Genomic DNA, 21616 nt, shown 5'->3' on the forward strand with positions numbered 1-21616 from the left:
GAAACAGACTGAGAAACCAGAGTAAAATTTTCTCCTGCAACCCGTTCCCTTTGTGCTAGATGAACGAACGTCTCTCCAAATGCTCAGTTCTGAAAGATATGTGTGTGTGAAAGCCGTCCTTCACCTAGCTTGTTGGGAACACAAAGTTTCTTTTCAGTTGCAAACTCCACTCCATACATATATATGGGAAGGTACTAGCTCCAAATCGGTTTTACAGTGAAAACTGCAGGAACTTCAAACCGGCACTAGGAAACAGACTGAGAAACCAAAGTAAAATTTTCTCCAGCAACCCGTTCCCTTTGTGCTAGATGAACGAACGTCTCTCCACATGCTCAGTTCTGAGAGATAAGTGTGTGTGAAAGCCGTCCTTCACCTAGCTTGTTGGGAACACAAAGTTACTTTTCAGTTGCAAACTCCACTCCATACATATATATGGGGAGGTACTAGCTCCAAATCGGTTTTACAGAGAAAACTGCAGGAACTTCAAACCGGCACTAGGAAACAGACTGAGAAACCAGAGTAAAAGTTTCTCCTGCAACCCGTTCCTTTTCTGCTAGATGAACGAACGTCTCTCCACATGCTCAGTTCTGAGAGATATGTGTGTGTGAAAGCCGTACTTCACCTAGCTTTTTGGGAACACAAAGTTTCTTTTCAGTTGGAAAGTCCACTCCTTACTTATATATGGGGAGGTACTAGCTCCAACAAGGTTTTACAGTGAAAACTGCAGGAACTTCAAACCGGCACTAGGAAACAGACTGAGAAACCAGAGTAAAATTTTCTCCTGCAACCCGTTCCCTTTGTGCTAGATGAACGAACGTCTCTCCAAATGCTCAGTTCTGAAAGATGTTTGTGTGTGAAAGCCTTCCTTCACCTAGCTTGTTCGGAACACAAAGTTTCTTTTCATTTGCAAACTCCACTCCATACATATATATGGGGAGGTACTAGCTCCAACCAGGTTTTACAGTGAAAACTGCAGGAACTTCAAACCGGCACTAGGAAACAGACTGAGAAACCACAGTAAAGTTTCTCCTGCAACCCGTTCCCTTTGTGCTAGATGAACGAACGTCTCTCCACATGCTCAGTTCTGAGAGATAAGTGTGTGTGAAAGCCGTCCTTCACCTAGCTTGTTGGGAACACAAAGTTTCTTTTCAGTTGCAAACTCCACTCCATACATATATATGGGGAGGTACTAGCTCCAACTCGGTTTTACAGTGAAAACTGCAGGAAATTCGAACCTGCACTAGGAAACAGACTGAGAAACCAGAGTAAAAGTTTCTCCTGCAACCCGTTCCCTTTGTGCTAGATGAACGAACGTCTCTCCACATGCTCAGTTCTGAGAGATAAGTGTGTGTGAAAGCCGTCCTTCACCTAGCATGTTGGGAACACAAAGTTTCTTTTCATTTGCAAACTCCACTCCATACATATATATGGGGAGGTACTAGCTCCAACTCGGTTTTACAGTGAAAACTGCAGGAACATCAAACCGGCACTAGGAAACAGACTGAGAAACCAGAGTAAAAGTTTCTCCTGCAACCCGTTCCCTTTGTGCTAGATGAGCGAACGTCTCTCCACATGCTCAGTTCTGAGAGATAAGTGTGTGTGAAAGCCGTCCTTCACCTAGCTTGTTGGGAACACAAAGTTTCTTTTCAGTTGCAAACTCCACTCCATACATATATATGGGGAGGTACTAGCTCCAAATCGGTTTTACAGTGAAAACTGCAGGAACTTCAAACCGGCACTAGGAAACAGACTGAGAAACCAGAGTAAAAGTTTCTCCTGCAACTCGTTCCTTTTCTGCTAGATGAACGAACGTCTCTCCACATGCTCAGTTCTGAGAGATATGTGTGTGTGAAAGCCGTACTTCACCTAGCTTTTTGGAACACAAAGTTTCTTTTCAGTTGCAAACTCCACTCCTTACATATATATGGGGAGGTATTAGCTCCAACCAGGTTTTACAGTGAAAACTGCAGGAAATTCAAACCGGCACTAGGAAACAGACTGAGAAACCAAAGTAAAATTTTCTCCTGCAACCCGTTCCCTTTCTGCTAGATGAACGAACGTCTCTCCAAATGCTCAGTTCTGAAAGATGTTTGTGTGTGAAAGCCGTCCTTTATCTAGCTTGTTGGGAACACAAAGTTTCTTTTCATTTGCAAACTCCACTCCATACATATATATGGGGAGGTACTAGCTCCAACTCGGTTTAACAGTGAAAACTGCGGGAACTTCAAACCGGCACTAGGAAACAGACTGAGAAACCAGAGTAAAATTTTCTCCTGCAACCCGTTCCCTTTGTGCTAGATGAACGAACGTCTCTCCAAATGCTCAGTTCTGAAAGATGTGTGTGTGTGAAAGCCGTCCTTCACCTAGCTTGTTGGGAACACAAAGTTTCTTTTCAGTTGCAAACTCCACTCCATACATATATATGGGGAGGTACTAGCTCCAAATCGGTTTTACAGTGAAAACTGCAGGAACTTCAAACCGGCACTAGGAAACAGACTGAGAAACCAGAGTAAAAGTTTCTCCTGCAACCCGTTCCCTTTGTGCTAGATGAACGAACGTCTCTCCACATGCTCAGTTCTGAGAGATAAGTGTGTGTGAAAGCCGTCCTTCACCTAGCTTTTTGGGAACACAAAGTTTCTTTTCAGTTGCAAACTCCACTCCTTACATATATATGGGGATGTACTAGCTCCAACCAGGTTTTACAGTGAAAACTGCAGGAACTTCAAACCGGCACTAGGAAACAGACTGAGAAACCAGAGTAAAATTTTCTCCTGCAACCCGTTCCCTTTGTGCTAGATGAACGAACGTCTCTCCAAATGCTCAGTTCTGAAAGATGTTTGTGTGTGAAAGCCATCCTTCACCTAGCTTGTTCGGAACACAAAGTTTCTTTTCATTTGCAAACTCCACTCCATACATATATATGGGGAGGTACTAGCTCCAACCAGGTTTTACAGTGAAAACTGCAGGAAATTCAAACCGGCACTAGGAAACAGACTTAGAAACCACAGTAAAGTTTCTCCTGCAACCCGTTCCCTTTGTGCTAGATGAACGAACGTCTCTCCACATGCTCAGTTCTGAGAGATAAGTGTGTGTGAAAGCCGTCCTTCACCTAGCTTGTTGGGAACACAAAGTTTCTTTTCAGTTGCAAACTCCACTCCATACATATATATGGGGAGGTACTAGCTCCAACTCGGTTTTACAGTGAAAACTGCAGGAAATTCGAACCGGCACTAGGAAACAGACTGAGAAACCAGAGTAAAAGTTTCTCCTGCAAACCGTTCCCTTTGTCCTAGATGAACGAACGTCTCTCCACATGCTCAGTTCTGAGAGATAAGTGTGTGTGAAAGCCGTCCTTCACATAGCATGTTGGGAACACAAAGTTTCTTTTCAGTTGCAAACTCCACTCCATACATATATATGGGGAGGTACTAGCTCCAACTCGGTTTTAAAGTGAAAACTGCAGGAACATCAAACCGGCACTAGGAAACAGACTGAGAAACCAGAGTAAAAGTTTCTCCTGCAACCCGTTCCCTTTGTGCTAGATGAGCGAACGTCTCTCCACATGCTCAGTTCTGAGAGATAAGTGTGTGTGAAAGCCGTCCTTCACCTAGCTTGTTGGGAACACAAAGTTTCTTTTCAGTTGCAAACTCCACTCCATACATATATATGGGGAGGTACTAGCTCCAAATCGGTTTTACAGTGAAAACTGCAGGAACTTCAAACCGGCACTAGGAAACAGACTGAGAAACCAGAGTAAATGTTTCTCCTGCATCCCGTTCCTTTTCTGCTAGATAAACGAACGTCTCTCCACATGCTCAGTTCTGAGAGATATGTGTGTGTGAAAGCCGTCCTTCACCTAGCTTGTTGGGAACACAAAGTTTCTTTTCAGTTGCAAACTCCACTCCTTACATATATATGGGGAGGTACTAGCTCCAACCAGGTTTTACAGTGAAAACTGCAGGAAATTCAAACCGGCACTAGGAAACAGACTGAGAAACCAAAGTAACATTTTCTCCTGCAACCCGTTCCCTTTCTGCTAGATGAACGAACGTCTCTCCAAATGCTCAGTTCTGAAAGATGTTTGTGTGTGAAAGCCGTCCTTCACCTAGCTTGTTGGGAACACAAAGTTTCTTTTCATTTGCAAACTCCACTCCATACATATATATGGGGAGGTACTAGCTCCAACTCGGTTTAACAGTGAAAACTGCAGGAACTTCAAACCGGCACTAGGAAACAGACTGAGAAACCAGAGTAAAATTTTCTCCTGCAACCCGTTCCCTATGTGCTAGATGAACGAACGTCTCTCCAAATGCTCAGTTCTGAAAGATGTGTGTGTGTGAAAGCCGTCCTTCACCTAGCTTGTTGGGAACACAAAGTTTCTTTTCAGTTGCAAACTCCACTCCATACATATATATGGGGAGGTACTAGCTCCAAATCGGTTTTACAGTGAAAACTGCAGGAACTTCAAACCGGCACTATGAAACAGACTGAGAAACCAGAGTAAAAGTTTCTCCTGCAACCCGTTCCCTTTGTGCTAGATGAACGAACGTCTCTCCACATGCTCAGTTCTGAGAGATAAGTGTGTGTGAAAGCCGTCCTTCACCTAGCTTGTTGGGAACACAAAGTTTCTTTTCAGTTGCAAACTCCACTCCATACATATATATGGGGAGGTACTAGCTCCAAATCGGTTTTACAGAGAAAACTGCAGGAACTTCAAACCGGCACTAGGAAACAGACTGAGAAACCAGAGTAAATGTTTCTCCTGCAACCCGTTCCTTTTCTGCTAGATGAACGAACGTCTCTCCACATGCTCAGTTCTGAGAGATATGTGTGTGTGAAAGCCGTACTTCACCTAGCTTTTTGGGAACACAAAGTTTCTTTTCAGTTGCAAACCCCTCTCCTTACATATATATGGGGAGGTACTAGCTCCAACCAGGTTTTACAGTGAAAACTGCAGGAACTTCAAACCGGCACTAGGAAACAGACTGAGAAACCAGAGTAAAATTTTCTCCTGCAACCCGTTCCCTTTGTTCTAGATGAACGAACGTCTCTCCAAATGCTCAGTTCTGAAAGATGTTTGTGTGTGAAAGCCTTCCTTCACCTAGCTTGTTCAGAACACAAAGTTTCTTTTCAGTTGCAAACTCCACTCCATACATATATATGGGGAGATACTAGCTCCAACTCGGTTTTACAGTGAAAACTGCAGGAAATTCGAACCGGCACTAGGAAACAGACTGAGAAACCAGAGTAAAAGTTTCTCCTGCAACCCGTTCCCTTTGTGCTAGATGAGCGAACGTCTCTCCACATGCTCAGTTCTGAGAGATAAGTGTGTGTGAATGCCGTCCTTCACCTAGCTTGTTGGGAACACAAAGTTTCTTTTCAGTTGCAAAATCCACTCCATACATATATATGGGGAGGTACTAGCTCCAAATCGGTTTTACAGTGAAAACTGCAGGAACTTAAAACCGGCACTAGGAAACAGACTGAGAAACCAGAGTAAAAGTTTCTCCTGCATCCCGTTCCTTTTCTGCTAGATAAACGAACGTCTCTCCACATGCTCAGTTCTGAGAGATATGTGTGTGTGAAAGCCGTCCTTCACCTAGCTTGTTGGGAACACAAAGTTTCTTTTCAGTTGCAAACTCCACTCCTTACATATATATGGGGAGATACTAGCTCCAACCAGGTTTTACAGTGAAAACTGCAGGAAATTCAAACCGGCACTAGGAAACAGACTGAGAAACCAAAGTAACATTTTCTCCTGCAACCCGTTCCCTTTCTGCTAGATGAACGAACGTCTCTCCAAATGCTCAGTTCTGAAAGATGTTTGTGTGTGAAAGCCGTCCTTCACCTAGCTTGTTGGGAACACAAAGTTTCTTTTCATTTGCCAACTCCACTCCATACATATATATGGGGAGGTACTAGCTCCAACTCGGTTTAACAGTGAAAACTGCAGGAACTTCAAACCGGCACTAGGAAACAGACTGAGAAACCAGAGTAAAATTTTCTCCTGCAACCCGTTCCCTATGTGCTAGATGAACGAACGTCTCTCCAAATGCTCAGTTCTGAAAGATGTGTGTGTGTGAAAGCCGTCCTTCACCTAGCTTGTTGGGAACACAAAGTTTCTTTTCAGTTGCAAACTCCACTCCATACATATATATGGGGAGGTACTAGCTCCAAATCGGTTTTACAGTGAAAACTGCAGGAACTTCAAACCGGCACTATGAAACAGACTGAGAAACCAGAGTAAAAGTTTCTCCTGCAACCCGTTCCTTTTCTGCTAGATGAACGAACGTCTCTCCACATGCTCAGTTCTGAGAGATATGTGTGTGTGAAAGCCGTACTTCACCTAGCTTTTTGGGAACACAAAGTTTCTTTTCAGTTGCAAACTCCTCTCCTTACATATATATGGGGAGGTACTAGCTCCAACCAGGTTTTACAGTGAAAACTGCAGGAACTTCAAACCGGCACTAGGAAACAGACTGAGAAACCAGAGTAAAATTTTCTCCTGCAACCCGTTCCCTTTGTTCTAGATGAACGAACGTCTCTCCAAATGCTCAGTTCTGAAAGATGTGTGTGTGTGAAAGCCGTCCTTCACCTAGCTTGTTGGGAACACAAAGTTTCTTTTCAGTTGCAAACTCCACTCCATACATATATATGGGGAGGTACTAGCTCCAAATCGGTTTTACAGTGAAAACTGCAGGAACTTCAAACCGGCACTATGAAACAGACTGAGAAACCAGAGTAAAAGTTTCTCCTGCAACCCGTTCCTTTTCTGCTAGATGAACGAACGTCTCTCCACATGCTCAGTTCTGAGAGATATGTGTGTGTGAAAGCCGTACTTCACCTAGCTTTTTGGGAACACAAAGTTTCTTTTCAGTTGCAAACTCCACTCCTTACATATATATGGGGAGGTACTAGCTCCAAATCGGTTTTACAGTGAAAACTGCAGGAACTTAAAACCGGCACTAGGAAACAGACTGAGAAACCAGAGTAAAAGTTTCTCCTGCAACCCGTTCCTTTTCTGCTAGATGAACGAACGTCTCTCCACATGCTCAGTTCTGAGAGATATGTGTGTGTGAAAGCCGTACTTCACCTAGCTTTTTGGGAACACAAAGTTTCTTTTCAGTTGCAAACTCCACTCCTTACATATATATGGGGAGGTACTAGCTCCAACCAGGTTTTACAGTGAAAACTGCAGGAAATTCAAACCGGCACTAGGAAACAGACTGAGAAACCAAAGTAAAATTTTCTCCTGCAACCCTTTCCCTTTCTGCTAGATGAACGAACGTCTCTCCAAATGCTCAGTTCTGAAAGATGTTTGTGTGTGAATGCCGTCCTTAATCTAGCTTGTTGGGAACACAAAGTTTCTTTTCATTTGCAAACTCCAATCCATACATATATATGGGGAGGTACTAGCTCCAACTCGGTTTAACAGTGAAAACTGCAGGAACTTCAAACCGGCACTAGGAAACAGACTGAGAAACCAGAGTAAAATTTTCTCCTGCAACCCGTTCCCTTTGTGCTAGATGAACGAACGTCTCTCCAAATGCTCAGTTCTGAAAGATGTGTTTGTGTGAAAGCCGTCCTTCACCTAGCTTGTTGGGAACACAAAGTTTCTTTTCAGTTGCAAACTCCACTCCATACATATATATGGGGAGGTACTAGCTCCAAATCTGTTTTACAGTGAAAACTGCAGGAACTTCAAACCGGCACTAGGAAACAGACTGAGAAACCAGAGTAAAAGTTTCTCCTGCAACCCGTTCCCTTTGTGCTAGATGAACGAACGTCTCTCCACATGCTCATTTCTGAGAGATAAGTGTGTGTGAAAGCCGTCCTTCACCTAGCTTGTTGGGAACACAAAGTTTCTTTTCAGTTGCAAACTCCACTCCATACATATATATGGGGAGGTACTAGCTCCAACCAGGTTTTACAGTGAAAACTGCAGGAAATTCAAACCGGCACTAGGAAACAGACTGAGAAACCAGAGTAAAATTTTCTCCTGCAACCCGTTCCTTTTGTGCTAGATGAACGAACGTCTCTCCAAATGCTCAGTTCTGAAAGATGTTTGTGTGTGAAAGCCGTCCTTCACCTAGCTTGGTGGGAACACAAAGTTTCTTTTCATTTGCAAACTCCACTCCATACATATATATGGGGAGGTACTAGCTCCAACTCGGTTTTACAGTGAAAACTGCAGGAACTTCAAACCGGCACTAGGAAACAGACTGAGAAACCAGAGTAAAAGTTTCTCCTGCAACCCGTTCCCTTTGTGCTAGATGAACGAACGTCTCTCCACATGCTCAGTTCTGAGAGATAAGTGTGTGTGAAAGCCGTCCTTCACATAGCATGTTGGGAACAGAAAGTTTCTTTTCAGTTGCAAACTCCACTCCATACATATATATGGGGAAGTACTAGCTCCAACTCGGTTTAACAGTGAAAACTGCAGGAACTTCATACCGGCACTAGGAAACAGACTGAGAAACCAGAGTAAAATTTTCTCCTGCTACCCGTTCCCTTTGTGCTAGATGAACGAACGTCTCTCCAAATGCTCAGTTCTGAAAGATGTGTGTGTGTGAAAGCCGTCCTTCACCTAGCTTGTTGGGAACACAAAGTTTCTTTTCAGTTTCAAACTCCACTCCATACATATATATGGGGAGGTACTAGCTCCAAATCGGTTTTACAGTGAAAACTGCAGGAACTTCAAACCGGCACTAGGAAACAGACTGAGAAACCAGAGTAAAAGTTTCTCCTGCAACCCGTTCCCTTTGTGCTAGATGAACGAACGTCTCTCCACATGCTCAGTTCTGAGAGATAAGTGTGTGTGAAAGCCGTACTTCATATAGCTTTTTGGGAACACAAAGTTTCTTTTCAGTTGCAAACTCCACTCCTTACATATATATGGGGAGGTACTAGCTCCAACCAGGTTTTACAGTGAAAACTGCAGGAAATTCAAACCGGCACTAGGAAACAGACTGAGAAACCAGAGTAAAATTTTCTCCTGCAACCCGTTCCCTTTGTGCTAGATGAACGAACGTCTCACCAAATGCTCAGTTCTGAAAGATGTTTATGTGTGAAAGCCGTCCTTCACCTAGCTTGTTGAGAACACAAAGTTTCTTTTCACTTGCAAACTCCACTCCATACATATATATGGGGAGGTACTAGCTCCAACTCGGTTTAACAGTGAAAACTGCAGGAACTTCATACCGGCACTAGGAAACAGACTGAGAAACCAGAGTAAAATTTTCTCCTGCTACCCGTTCCCTTTGTGCTAGATGAACGAACGTCTCTCCAAATGCTCAGTTCTGAAAGATGTGTGTGTGTGAAAGCCGTCCTTCACCTAGCTTGTTGGGAACACAAAGTTTCTTTTCAGTTTCAAACTCCACTCCATACATATATATGGGGAGGTACTAGCTCCAAATCGGTTTTACAGTGAAAACTGCAGGAACTTCAAACCGGCACTAGGAAACAGACTGAGAAACCAGAGTAAAAGTTTCTCCTGCAACCCGTTCCCTTTGTGCTAGATGAACGAACGTCTCTCCACATGCTCAGTTCTGAGAGATAAGTGTGTGTGAAAGCCGTACTTCACATAGCTTTTTGGGAACACAAAGTTTCTTTTCAGTTGCAAACTCCACTCCTTACATATATATGGGGTGGTACTAGCTCCAACCAGGTTTTACAGTGAAAACTGCAGGAAATTCAAACCGGCACTAGGAAACAGACTGAGAAACCAGAGTAAAAGTTTCTCCTGCAACCCGTTCCATTTGTGCTAGATGAACGAACGTCTCTCCAAATGCTCAGTTCTGAAAGATGTTTGTGTGTGAAAGCCGTCCTTCACCTAGGTTGTTGGGAACACAAAGTTTCTTTTCAGTTGCAAACTCCACTCCATACATATATATGGGAAGGTACTAGCTCCAACTCGGTTTAACAGTGAAAACTGCAGGAACTTCAAACCGGCACTAGGAAACAGACTGAGAAACCAGAGTAAAATTTTTTCCTGCAACCCGTTCCCTTTGTGCTAGATGAACGAACGTCTCTCCAAATGCTCAGTTCTGAAAGATGTGTGTGTGTGAAAGCCGTCCTTCACCTAGCTTGTTGGGAACACAAAGTTTCTTTTCAGTTGCAAACTCCACTCCATACATATATATGGGGAGGTATTAGCTCCAAATCGGTTTTACAGAGAAAACTGCAGGAACTTCAAACCGACACTAGGAAAAAGACTGAGAAACCAGAGTAAAAGTTTCTCCTGCAACCCGTTCCCTTTGTGCTAGATGAACGAACGTCTCTCCACATGCTCAGTTCTGAGAGATAAGTGTGTGTGAAAGCCGTCCTTCACCTAGCTTGTTGGGAACACAAAGTTTCTTTTCAGTTGCAAACTCCACTCCATACATATATATGGGGAGGTACTAGTTCCAACTCGGTTTTACAGTGAAAACTGCAGGAACTTCAAACCGGCACTAGGAAACAGACTGAGAAACCAGAGTAAAAGTTTCTCCTGCAACCTGTTCGCTTTGTGCTAGATGAACGAACGTCTCTCCACATGCTCAGTTCTGAGAGATGTGTGTGTGTGAAAGCCGTCCTTCAGCTAGCTTTTTGGGAACATAAAGTTTCTTTTCAGTTGCAAACCCCACTCCATACATATATATGGGGAGGTACTAGCTCCAACCAGGTTTTACAGTGAAAACTGCAGGAAATTCAAACCGGCACTAGGAAACAGACTGAGAAACCAAAGTAACATTTTCTCCTGCAACCCGTTCCCTTTCTGCTAGATGAACGAACGTCTCTCCAAATGCTCAGTTCTGAAAGATGTTTGTGTGTGAAAGCCGTCCTTCACCTAGCTTGTTGGGAACACAAAGTTTCTTTTCATTTGCAAACTCCACTCCATACATATATATGGGGAGGTACTAGCTCCAACTCGGTTTAACAGTGAAAACTGCAGGAACTTCAAACCGGCACTAGGAAACAGACTGAGAAACCAGAGTAAAATTTTCTCCTGCAACCCGTTCCCTATGTGCTAGATGAACGAACGTCTCTCCAAATGCTCAGTTCTGAAAGATGTGTGTGTGTGAAAGCCGTCCTTCACCTAGCTTGTTGGGAACACAAAGTTTCTTTTCAGTTGCAAACTCCACTCCATACATATATATGGGGAGGTACTAGCTCCAAATCGGTTTTACAGTGAAAACTGCAGGAACTTCAAACCGGCACTATGAAACAGACTGAGAAACCAGAGTAAAAGTTTCTCCTGCAAACCGTTCCCTTTGTGCTAGATGAACGAACGTCTCTCCACATGCTCAGTTCTGAGAGATAAGTGTGTGTGAAAGCCGTCCTTCACCTAGCTTGTTGGGAACACAAAGTTTCTTTTCAGTTGCAAACTCCACTCCATACATATATATGGGGAGGTACTAGCTCCAAATCGGTTTTACAGAGAAAACTGCAGGAACTTCAAACCGGCACTAGGAAACAGACTGAGAAACCAGAGTAAATGTTTCTCCTGCAACCCGTTCCTTTTCTGCTAGATGAACGAACGTCTCTCCACATGCTCAGTTCTGAGAGATATGTGTGTGTGAAAGCCGTACTTCACCTAGCTTTTTGGGAACACAAAGTTTCTTTTCAGTTGCAAACTCCACTCCTTACATATATATGGGGAGGTACTAGCTCCAACCAGGTTTTACAGTGAAAACTGCAGGAACTTCAAACCGGCACTAGGAAACAGACTGAGAAACCAGAGTAAAATTTTCTCCTGCAACCCGTTCCCTTTGTTCTAGATGAACGAACGTCTCTCCAAATGCTCAGTTCTGAAAGATGTTTGTGTGTGAAAGCCTTCCTTCACCTAGCTTGTTCAGAACACAAAGTTTCTTTTCATTTGCAAACTCCACTCCATACATATATATGGGGAGGTACTAGCTCCAACCAGGTTTTACAGTGAAAACTGCAGGAACTTCAAACCGGCACTAGGAAACAGACTGAGAAACCACAGTAAAGTTTCTCCTGCAACCCGTTCCCTTTGTGCTAGATGAACGAACGTCTCTCCACATGCTCAGTTCTGAGAGATAAGTGTGTGTGAAAGCCGTCCTTCACCAAGCTTGTTGGGAACACAAAGTTTCTTTTCAGTTGCAAACTCCACTCCATACATATATATGGGGAGATACAAGCTCCAACTCGGTTTTACAGTGAAAACTGCAGGAAATTCGAACCGGCACTAGGAAACAGACTGAGAAACCAGAGTAAAAGTTTCTCCTGCAACCCGTTCCCTTTGTGCTAGATGAACGAACGTCTCTCCACATGCTCAGTTCTGAGAGATAAGTGTGTGTGAAAGCCGTCCTTCACCTAGCATGTTGGGAACACAAAGTTTCTTTTCATTTGCAAACTCCACTCCATACATATATATGGGGAGGTACTAGCTCCAACTCGGTTTTACAGTGAAAACTGCAGGAACATCAAACCGGCACTAGGAAACAGACTGAGAAACCAGAGTAAAAGTTTCTCCTGCAACCCGTTCCCTTTGTGCTAGATGAGCGAACGTCTCTCCACATGCTCAGTTCTGAGAGATAAGTGTGTGTGAATGCCGTCCTTCACCTAGCTTGTTGGGAACACAAAGTTTCTTTTCAGTTGCAAAATCCACTCCATACATATATATGGGGAGGTACTAGCTCCAAATCGGTTTTACAGTGAAAACTGCAGGAACTTAAAACCGGCACTAGGAAACAGACTGAGAAACCAGAGTAAAAGTTTCTCCTGCAACCCGTTCCTTTTCTGCTAGATGAACGAACGTCTCTCCACATGCTCAGTTCTGAGAGATATGTGTGTGTGAAAGCCGTACTTCACCTAGCTTTTTGGGAACACAAAGTTTCTTTTCAGTTGCAAACTCCACTCCTTACATATATATGGGGAAGTACTAGCTCCAACCAGGTTTTACAGTGAAAACTGCAGGAAATTCAAACCGGCACTAGGAAACAGACTGAGAAACCAAAGTAAAATTTTCTCCTGCAACCCTTTCCCTTTCTGCTAGATGAACGAACGTCTCTCCAAATGCTCAGTTCTGAAAGATGTTTGTGTGTGAATGCCGTCCTTAATCTAGCTTGTTGGGAACACAAAGTTTCTTTTCATTTGCAAACTCCACTCCATACATATATATGGGGAGGTACTAGCTACAACTCGGTTTAACAGTGAAAACTGCAGGAACTTCAAACCGGCACTAGGAAACAGACTGAGAAACCAGAGTAAAATTTTCTCCTGCAACCCGTTCCCTTTGTGCTAGATGAACGAACGTCTCTCCAAATGCTCAGTTCTGAAAGATGTGTTTGTGTGAAAGCCGTCCTTCACCTAGCTTGTTGGGAACACAAAGTTTCTTTTCAGTTGCAAACTCCACTCCATACATATATATGGGGATGTACTAGCTCCAAATCTGTTTTACAGTGAAAACTGCAGGAACTTCAAACCGGCACTAGGAAACAGACTGAGAAACCAGAGTAAAAGTTTCTCCTGCAACCCGTTCCCTTTGTGCTAGATGAACGAACGTCTCTCCACATGCTCATTTCTGAGAGATAAGTGTGTGTGAAAGCCGTCCTTCACCTAGCTTGTTGGGAACACAAAGTTTCTTTTCAGTTGCAAACTCCACTCCATACATATATATGGGGAGGTACTAGCTCCAACCAGGTTTTACAGTGAAAACTGCAGGAAATTCAAACCGGCACTAGGAAACAGACTGAGAAACCAGAGTAAAATTTTCTCCTGCAACCCGTTCCTTTTGTGCTAGATGAACGAACGTCTCTCCAAATGCTCAGTTCTGAAAGATGTTTGTGTGTGAAAGCCGTCCTTCACCTAGCTTGGTGGGAACACAAAGTTTCTTTTCATTTGCAAACTCCACTCCATACATATATATGGGGAGGTACTAGCTCCAACTCGGTTTTACAGTGAAAACTGCAGGAACTTCAAATCGGCACTAGGAAACAGACTGAGAAACCAGAGTAAAAGTTTCTCCTGCAACCCGTTCCCTTTGTGCTAGATGAACGAACGTCTCTCCACATGCTCAGTTCTGAGAGATAAGTGTGTGTGAAAGCCGTCCTTCACATAGCATGTTGGGAACAGAAAGTTTCTTTTCAGTTGCAAACTCCACTCCATACATATATATGGGGAGGTACTAGCTCCAACTCGGTTTTACAGTGAAAACTGCAGGAACTTCAAACCGGCACTAGGAAACAGACTGAGAAACCAGAGTAAAAGTTTCTCCTGCAACCCGTTCCCTTTGTGCTAGATGAGCGAACGTCTCTCCACATGCTCAGTTCTGAGAGATAAGTGTGTGTGAAAGCCGTCCTTCACCTAGCTTGTTGGGAACACAAAGTTTCTTTTCAGTTGCAAACTCCACTCCATACATATATATGGGGAGGTACTAGCTCCAAATCGGTTTTACAGTGAAAACTGCAGGAAATTCAAACCGGCACTAGGAAACAGACTGAGAAACCAGAGTAAAATTTTCTCCTGCAACCCGTTCCATTTGTGCTAGATGAACGAACGTCTCACCAAATGCTCAGTTCTGAAAGATGTTTATGTGTGAAAGCCGTCCTTCACCTAGCTTGTTGAGAACACAAAGTTTCTTTTCACTTGCAAACTCCACACCATACATTTATATGGGGAGGTACTAGCTCCAACTCGGTTTAACAGTGAAAACTGCAGGAACTTCATACCGGCACTAGGAAACAGACTGAGAAACCAGAGTAAAATTTTCTCCTGCTACCCGTTCCCTTTGTGCTAGATGAACGAACGTCTCTCCAAATGCTCAGTTCTGAAAGATGTGTGTGTGTGAAAGCCGTCCTTCACCTAGCTTGTTGGGAACACAAAGTTTCTTTTCAGTTTCAAAATCCACTCCATACATATATATGGGGAGGTACTAGCTCCAAATCGGTTTTACAGTGAAAACTGCAGGAACTTCAAACCGGCACTAGGAAACAGACTGAGAAACCAGAGTAAAAGTTTCTCCTGCAACCTGTTCCCTTTGTGCTAGATGAACGAACGTCTCTCCACATGCTCAGTTCTGAGAGATAAGTGTGTGTGAAAGCCGTACTTCACATAGCTTTTTGGGAACACAAAGTTTCTTTTCAGTTGCAAACTCCACTCCTTACATATATATGGGGAGTTACTAGCTCCAACCAGGTTTTACAGTGAAAACTGCAGGAAATTCAAACCGGCACTAGGAAACAGACTGAGAAACCAGAGTAAAATTTTCTCCTGCAACCCGTTCCCTTTGTGCTAGATGAACGAACGTCTCACCAAATGCTCAGTTCTGAAAGATGTTTATGTGTGAAAGCCGTCCTTCACCTAGCTTGTTGAGAACACAAAGTTTCTTTTCACTTGCAAACTCCACTCCATACATATATATGGGGAGGTACTAGCTCCAACTCGGTTTAACAGTGAAAACTGCAGGAACTTCATACCGGCACTAGGAAACAGACTGAGAAACCAGAGTAAAATTTTCTCCTGCTACCCGTTCCCTTTGTGCTAGATGAACGAACGTCTCTCCAAATGCTCAGTTCTGAAAGATGTTTGTGTGTGAAAGCCGTCCTTCACCTAGCTTGTTGGGAACACAAAGTTTCTTTTCAGTTTCAAACTCCACTCCATACATATATATGGGGAGGTACTAGCTCCAAATCGGTTTTACAGTGAAAACTGCAGGAACTTCAAACCGGCACTAGGAAACAGACTGAGAAACCAGAGTAAAAGTTTCTCCTGCAACCCGTTCCCTTTGTGCTAGATGAACGAACGTCTCTCCACATGCTCAGTTCTGAGAGATAAGTGTGTGTGAAAGCCGTACTTCACATAGCTTTTTGGGAACACAAAGTTTCTTTTCAGTTGCAAACTCCACTCCTTACATATATATGGGGTGGTACTAGCTCCAACCAGGTTTTACAGTGAAAACTGCAGGAAATTCAAACCGGCACTAGGAAACAGACTGAGAAACCAGAGTAAAATTTTCTCCTGCAACCCGTTCCATTTGTGCTAGATGAACGAACGTCTCTCCAAATGCTCAGTTCTGAAAGATGTTTGTGTGTGAAAGCCGTCCTTCACCTAGGTTGTTGGGAACACAAAGTTTCTTTTCAGTTGCAAACTCCACTCCATACATATATATGGGAAGGTACTAGCTCCAACTCGGTTTAACAGTGAAAATTGCAGGAACTTCAAACCGGCACTAGGAAACAGACTGAGAAACCAGAGTAAAATTTTTTCCTGCAACCCGTTCCCTTTGTGCTAGATGAACGAACGTCTCTCCAAATGCTCAGTTCTGAAAGATGTGTGTGTGTGAAAGCCGTCCTTCACCTAGCTTGTTGGGAACACAAAGTTTCTTTTCAGTTGCAAACTCCACTCCATACATATATATGGGGAGGTATTAGCTCCAAATCGGTTTTACAGAGAAAACTGCAGGAACTTCAAACCGACACTAGGAAACAGACTGAGAAACCAGAGTAAAAGTTTCTCCTGCAACCCGTTCCCTTTGTGCTAGATGAACGAACGTCTCTCCACATGCTCAGTTCTGAGAGATAAGTGTGTGTGAAAGCCGTCCTTCATCTAGCTTGTTGGGAACACAAAGTTTCTTTTCAGTTGCAAACTCCACTCCATACATATATATGGGGAGGTACTAGTTCCAACTCGGTTTTACAGTGAAAACTGCAGGAACTTCAAACCGGCACTAGGAAACAGACTGAGAAACCAGAGTAAAAGTTTCTCCTGCAACCTGTTCGCTTTGTGCTAGATGAACGAACGTCTCTCCACATGCTCAGTTCTGAGAGATGTGTGTGTGTGAAAGCCGTCCTTCAGCTAGCTTTTTGGGAACATAAAGTTTCTTTTCAGTTGCAAACCCCACTCCATACATATATATGGGGAGGTACTAGCTCCAACTCGGTTTTACAGTGAAAACTGCAGGAACTTCAAACCGGCACTAGGAAACAGACTGAGAAACCACAGTAAAAGTTTCTCCTGCAACCCGTTCCCTTTGTGCTAGATGAGCGAACGTCTCTCCACCTGCTCAGTTCTGAGAGACTAATGTGTGTGAAAGCCGTTCTTCACCTAGCTTGGTGGGAACACAAAGTTTCTTTTCAGTTGCAAACTCCACTCCATACATATATATGGGGAGGTCCTAGCTCCAACCAGGTTTTACAGTGAAAACTGCAGGAACTTCAAACCGGCACTAGGAAACAGACTGAGAAACCACAGTAAACTTTCTCCTGCAACTCGTTCCCTTTGTGCTAGATGAACGAACGTCTCTCCACATGCTCAGTTCTGAGAGATAAGTGTGTGTGAAAGCCGTCCTTCACCTAGCTTGTTGGGAACACAAAGTTTCTTTTCAGTTGCAAAATCCACTCCATACATATATACGGGGAGGTACTAGCTCCAACTCTGTTTTACAGTGAAAACTGCAGGAAATTCGAACGGGCACTAGGAAACAGACTGAGAAACCAGAGTAAAAGTTTCTCCTGCAAACCGTTCCCTTTCTGCTAGATGAACGAACGTCTCTCCACATGCTCAGTTCTGAGAGAAAATTGTGTGTGAAAGCCGTCCTTCACCTAGCATGTTGGGAACACAAAGTTTCTTTTCAGTTGCAAACTCCACTCCATACATATATATGGGGAGGTACTAGCTCCAAATCGGTTTTACAGTGAAAACTGCAGGAACTTCAAACCGGCACTAGGAAACAGACTGAGAAACCAGAGTAAAAGTTTCTCCTGCAACCCGTTCCTTTTCTGCTAGATGAACGAAAGTCTCTCCACATGCTCAGTTCTGAGAGATATGTGTGTGTGAAAGCCGTACTTCACCTAGCTTGTTGGGAACACAAAGTTTCTTTTCAGATGCAAACTCCACTCCTTACATATATATGGGGAGGTACTAGCTCCAACCAGGTTTTACAGTGAAAACTGCAGGAACTTCAAACCGGCACTAGGAAACAGACTGAGAAACCAGAGTAAAATTTTCTCCTGCAACCCGTTCCCTTTGTGCTAGATGAACGAACGTCTCTCCAAATGCTCGGTTCTGAAAGATGTTTGTGTGTGAAAGCCGTCCTTCACCTAGCTTGTTGGGAACACAAAGTTTCTTTTCATTTGCAAACTCCACTCCATACATATATATGGGGAGGTACTAGCTCCAACTCGGTTTTACAGTGAAAACTGCAGGAACTTCAAACCGGCACTAGGAAACAGACTGAGAAACCAGAGTAAAAGTTTCTCCTGCAACCCGTTCCCTTTGTGCTAGATGAACGAACGTCTTTCCAAATGCTCAGTTCTGAAAGATGTGTGTGTGTGAAAGCCGTCCTTCACCTAGCTTGTTGGGAACACAAAGTTTCTTTTCAGTTGCAAACTCCACTCCATACATATATATGGGGAGGTACTAGCTCCAAATCGGTTTTACAGTGAAAACTGCAGGAACTTCAAACCGGCACTAGGAAACAGACTGAGAAACCAGAGTAAAATTTCTCCTGCAACCCGTTCCCTTTGTGCTAGATGAACGAACGTCTCTCCACATGCTCAGTTCTGAGAGATAAGTGTGTGTGAAAGCCGTCCTTCACCTAGCTTGTTGGGAACACAAAGTTTCTTTTCAGTTGCAAACTCCACTCCATAAATATATATGGGGAGGTACAAGCTCCAACTCGGTTTTACAGTGAAAACTGCAGGAACTTCAACCGGCAATAGGAAACAGACTGAGAAACCAGAGTAAAAGTTTCTCCTGCAACCCGTTCCCTTTGTGCTAGATGAACGAACGTCTCTCCACATGCTCAGTTCTGAGAGATGTGTGTGTGTGAAAGCCGTCCTTTACCTAGCTTTTTGGGAACATAAAATTTCTTTTCAGTTGCAAACTCCACTCCATATATATATATGGGGAGGTACTAGCTCCAACTCGGTTTTACAGTGAAAACTGCAGGAACTTCAAACCGGCACTAGGAAACAGACTGAGAAACCACAGTAAAAGTTTCTCCTGCAACCCGTTCCCTTTGTGCTAGATGAGCGAACGTCTCTCCACATGCTCAGTTCTGAGAGATAAGTGTGTGTGAAAGCCGTCCTTCACCTAGCTTGTTGGGAACACAAAGTTTCTTTTCAGTTGCAAACTCCACTCCATACATATATATGGGGAGGTCCTAGCTCCAACTCGGTTTTACAGTGAAAACTGCAGGAAATTCGAACCGGCACTAGGAAACAGACTGAGAAACCCGAGTAAAAGTTTCTCCTGCAACCCGTTCCCTTTGTGCTAGATGAGCGAACGTCTCTCCACATGCTCAGTTCTGAGAGATAAGTGTGTGTGAAAGCCGTCCTTCACCTAGCTTGTTGGGAACACAAAGTTTCTTTTCAGTGGCAAACTTCACTCCATACATATATATGGGGAGGTACTAGCTCCAAATCGGTTTTACAGTGAAAACTGCAGGAACATCAAACCGGCACTAGGAAACAGACTGAGAAACCAGAGTAAAAGTTTCTCCTGCAACCCGTTCCTTTTCTGCTAGATGAACGAACGTCTCTCCACATGCTCAGTTCTGAGAGATATGTGTGTGTGAAAGCCGTACTTAACCTAGCTTGTTGGGAACACAAAGTTTCTTTTCACTTGCAAACTCCACTCCATACATATATATGGGGAGTTACTAGCTCCAACTCGGTTTAACAGTGAAAACTGCAAGAACTTCAAACCGGCACTAGGAAACAGACTGAGAAACCAGAGTAAAATTTTCTCCTGCAACCCGTTCCCTTTGTGCTAGATGAACGAACGTCTCTCCAAATGCTCAGTTCTGAAAAATGTGTGTGTGTGAAAGCCGTCCTTCACCTAGCTTGTTGGGAACACAAAGTTTCTTTTCAGTTGCAAACTCCACTCCATACATATATATGGGGAGGTACTAGCTCCAACTCGGTTTAACAGTGAAAACTGCAGGAACTTCAAACCGGCACTAGGAAACAGACTGAGAAACCAGAGTAAAATTTTCTCCTGCAACCCGTTCCCTTTGTGCTAGATGAACGAACGTCTCTCCAAATGCTCAGTTCTGAAAAATGTGTGTGTGTGAAAGCCGTCCTTCACCTAGCTTGTTGGGAACACAAAGTTTCTTTTCAGTTGCAAACTCCACTCCATACATATATATGGGGAGGTACTAGCTCCAACTCGGTTTTACAGTGAAAACTGCAGGAACTTCAAACCGGCACTAGGAAACAGACTGAGAAACCAGAGTAAAAGTTTCTCCTGCAACCCGTTCCCTTTGTGCTAGATGAACGAACGTCTCTCCACATGCTCAGTTCTGAGAGATAAGTGTGTGTGAAAGCCGTTCTTCACCTAGCTTGTTGGGAACACAAAGTTTCTTTTCAGTTGCAAACTCCACTCCATACATATATATGGGGAGGTACTAGCTCCAACTCGGTTTTACAGTGAAAACTGCAGGAAATTCGAACCGGCACTAGGAAACAGACTGAGAAACCAGAGTAAAAGTTTCTCCTGCAACCCGTTCCCTTTGTGCTAGATGAACGAACGTCTCTCCACATGCTCAGTTCTGAGAGATAAGTGTGTGTGAAAGCCGTCCTTCACCTAGCATGTTGGGAACACAAAGTTTCTTTTAAGTTGCAAACTCCACTCCATACATATATATGGGGAGGTACTAGCTCCAACTCGGTTTTACAGTGAATACTGCAGGAACTTCAAACCGGCACTAGGAAACAGACTGAGAAACCAGAGTAAAAGTTTCTCCTGCAACCCGTTCCCTTTGTGCTAGATGAGCGAACGTCTCTCCACATGCTCAGTTCTGAGAGATAAGTGTGTGTGAAAGCCGTCCATCACCTAGCTTGTTGGGAACACAAAGTTTCTTTTCAGTTGCAAACTCCACTCCATACATATATATGGGGAGGTACAAGCTCCAAATCGGTTTTACAGTGAAAACTGCAGGAACTTCATACCGGCACTAGGAAACAGACTGAGAAACCAGAGTAAAAGTTTCTCCTGCAACCCGTTCCTTTTCTGCTAGATGAACGAACGTCTCTCCACATGCTCAGTTCTGAGAGATATGTGTGTGTGAAAGCCGTACTTAACCTACCTTTTTTGGAACACAAAGTTTCTTTTCAGTTGCAAACTCCACTCCTTACATATATATGGGGAGGTACTAGCTCCAACCAGGTTTTACAGTGAAAACTGCAGAAAATTCAAACCGGCACTAGGAAACAGACTGAGAAACCAGAGTAAAATTTTCTCCTGCCACCCGTTCCCTTTGTGCTAGATGAACGAACGTCTCTCCAAATGTTCAGTTCTGAAAGATGTTTGTGTGTGAAAGCCGTCCTTCACCTAGCTTGTTGGGAACACAAAGTTTCTTTTCAGTTGCAAACTCCACTCCATACATATATATGGGGAGGTACTAGCTCCAACTCGGTTTAACAGTGAAAACTGCAGGAACTTCAAACCGGCACTAGGAAATAGACTGAGAAACCAGAGTAAAATTTTCTCCTGCAACCCGTTCCCTTTGTGCTAGATGAACGAACGTCTCTCCAAATGCTCAGTTCTGAAAGATGTGTGTGTGTGAAAGCCGTCCTTCACCTAGCTTGTTGGGAACACAAAGTTTCTTTTCAGTTGCAAACTCCACTCCATACATTTATATGGGGAGGTACTAGCTCCAAATCGG

This window comes from Camelus dromedarius, chromosome 35, assembly GCF_036321535.1.
Source record: "Camelus dromedarius isolate mCamDro1 chromosome 35, mCamDro1.pat, whole genome shotgun sequence".
In the NCBI taxonomy this organism is placed as follows: Eukaryota; Metazoa; Chordata; class Mammalia; order Artiodactyla; family Camelidae; genus Camelus; species Camelus dromedarius.